The sequence below is a fragment of the Castor canadensis genome, chromosome 14 (assembly GCF_047511655.1).
Source record: "Castor canadensis chromosome 14, mCasCan1.hap1v2, whole genome shotgun sequence".
NCBI lineage: Eukaryota > Metazoa > Chordata > Mammalia > Rodentia > Castoridae > Castor > Castor canadensis.
Window position 1 is genome coordinate 26,917,635 of NC_133399.1, and position 3,118 is coordinate 26,920,752.

Consider the following 3,118-nt stretch of genomic DNA (forward strand, 5'->3'; position numbering starts at 1 on the left):
GTGTCTTAGCACTGATCTACATCCCTGGTCCAAATAAAGATATTTTAAGACACTGATTTACAAATGCATTTTATCAAGAATTCTTCGTGGATGTCATCCAAATATTTATGAATCCAGAAATACTATTTTGCTATATTAACATTCAACTTTTTTTTTCTTGTGTTGGGGATGGAACCCAAGGCCTCAAGAATGCAAAGCTAATGCTGTACCAACTAACTGAGCACAGCCCCCAGGTTAATATTCAACTTCGTTGCTTTTCTTCAGACAGGGCCTTGCTGTGTAGCCCAGTATGGCCTTGAACTGTGGATCCTCCTACCTCTGCCTCCTGAGGGATGGATTACAGGCATGTACCACCTTGTCTGGTGAATATTCAACTTTTTTTTTTTCTTTTTTTGGAGGTACTGGGGTTTGAATACTGGACCCTGTGCTTGTGAGGCAGGCACTCTATTGCTTGAGCCATTGCCTCCAGCTAAATTTTTTTTTTTTCCCTTGGGCACTGGGGCTTGAAATCAAGGCCTCACACTTGCTAGGCTGTCGCTGTACCACATGAGCCACCCCACCAGGCCTAAATATTCTTTTGTTTTATAGAATGATTACTTTGTACCTAAACAAAGAGGTTGTTTTTCTAATAATTTGATACAGATTGCTAATTTTTCTTTCGAAGTATATTACTTTAAAAAAATTACATCTTGAGCTGGGTGGCTCAAGTGGTGCAGCACTTGCCTAGTAAGTGCAAGAACCTGAGTTCAAATCCCAGAACCTTCAAAAAATAATTACAATTTAGGCAGGCATGGTGGGTGCATACCTTTAGTTCCAGAAAGGCTAGACTAGAAAGGCTGACGTGGAAGGATAGCTTGAGCCCATGAGATCAACACCAGCCTGGCAAGAGAGGGAGACCCTGTCTCAAAATAAAAAAGCCAGGCAAACTGGCTCATACTTATAATTCCAGCAATTTGGAAGTCAGAGATTGGCAAGATTGCAGTTGGAGACCAGGCCAGGCAAAAAGTTTAGCAAGACTCTCTCAATAAGCTAGTGTGATAGTGAAAGCCTATAATCCCAGCTACTTCAAAGGTATAGGTAGGAAGATCGTGGTGTGAGGCCAGCCAAGACAAAAACTCAAGACCCTACCTGGAAAACAAAGCAAAAAGAGCTTAGGGGTGTCGCTCAAGTGGTAGAGTGTCTGACTTCAATCACAAAAACAACAAAAATAATTTATTTCAAAATCATTATCTTTTTGAAATCTTTTTTGAGACAGGGCCTCAATGTGTAGTCCAGGCTGGCCCCAAACTCATGATTCTCCTGCCTCAGTCTCAGGAGTGCTGGGATTACAGGCACCACCATGCCTAGTGGGTCTTTGTTATTAAAGCAAGCTCTCTCTTTGCTATCTGGCCATCATAGGGGAACAGCTTGCTTCACCAGATGCCCTCTGCTGTATTCTGCCTCCTTACAAGTTAAAAATGGAGCTAGCCAATCATGGACTGAAACGTATGACACCAAGACCCAAAAGAAACCTTTCCTCCTTTAAGTTTGATTTTCTCAGGTATTTTGTCACAGTGGTGAAAAGCTAATACAGGCAATGCCCTCATCCCCCACCCAGCAAAATCTCCAGGATGTCAACGTATCTTCATACACAGGAAATAAAACATGATGAATACAAACTGTTGTTCTGATGCTGACACCACCACACTGTGGATATTTGGGATGATAACAGGAGGTTCTAGATAATGGCATAAATTGCCCTAAAGAGCACAGAAAACATCTTATTACAGGTAAGGAAGAGAAATATAATGAAGTTAAAGCAGAACCCAGAGGCTAGGCCATAACCAGTATATATGGCATTGCTCAAGAAAATAGTCCTGAGCTAGGTGTGGTGGCACATGCCTGTTATTCTAACAGGCATGAAGAGGCTGAGGCAGGAGGACTGCAAATGTGAGGCCAGTGTGGTTTCAAAAAAACAGAAGCCGGTGCTGGTGGCTCACACCTGTAATCCTAGCTACTCAGGAGGCAGAAATTTGAAGCCAACCCAGGCAAAATAGTTCCATGAGACCTGAAAATACCCTTCACAAAAAAAACAGGGCTGGAGATGTGGCTCAAGTGGTAGAATGGCTGCCTAGCAAGCGTGAGGCCCCAAGTTCAAATCCCAGTACTGCCATAAAATAAAAAAAACGGAAGTGAGAGATCGAGCGAGAGGACCCAAAACATCTAGAAGTAGCTTTGAAATGGTCTTTATGGAGTTGTAAAGTGTGTTACAAGTATGAGTTTGATCAAGAAGACAGGTCCGAAGTTACATTGTTTGATGGTATGAACTCAACATTAGTAAAGCATATATAGAGATAAATGGTGTCCCTTGAAACAAAAGTGAAGGAATAAAGAGAACATGGAAAGTTCTAGGGGTTAGTGGAAGGCATGAGGAAGAGTGGTCCTCAGTTTCGATGTCAATGGGTTGACATACGCAGCATGTGTCTCCTGGGGAAACAAGACTTTTGCTAACTTTCTGAATACCACAGATAGCAGTAATCTGACTTTCCCATAGGCATGGGGTATAGAACCACTGGGACACAGAGAACCCCAAATACCAAGGTAAGGAAAAGAAAAGCTGTTATGTGTGCAGTTTGTGCCTGAGGAGTGCCAGTCCTTGCATAGGGGAGGTTCTGATGAACCCGAACTCATCTCTGGCACAGAGGAAAAAGTAATATCCAATGGTGAGGTCTGGGGTGGGGGATATCTCATCAGCAGTGAGCTTCTTAGGCCAGCAATGTCTGGTCTGTGACACTGGGGTATTTGTTAACGATACTATCACTAGGGGTCCAGGCCCAAGGATGAGGCCATCCTACAGTACTAACTTTACCCATGACCCCCACATCCTCCTCCTCAGGCAATTGGGAACAGAATCCCCAGGATAGGGTGGGGTACCTATATGTCTTATTTTATGCAACTCAAATGACATCTGAAGCCAGTCTGTGAGCTGTTACAACCCACACAGGGAGTTAAGAATGATGCTGTCTGGTGCTATTGCCAACATTAAATGTGATAACCAGGCTAAAAAGCAGCACTCACACCCACAGGAGACCCACTCCACCACCCACTTCTCACCACAAACAACACAAAGGTGCACAGG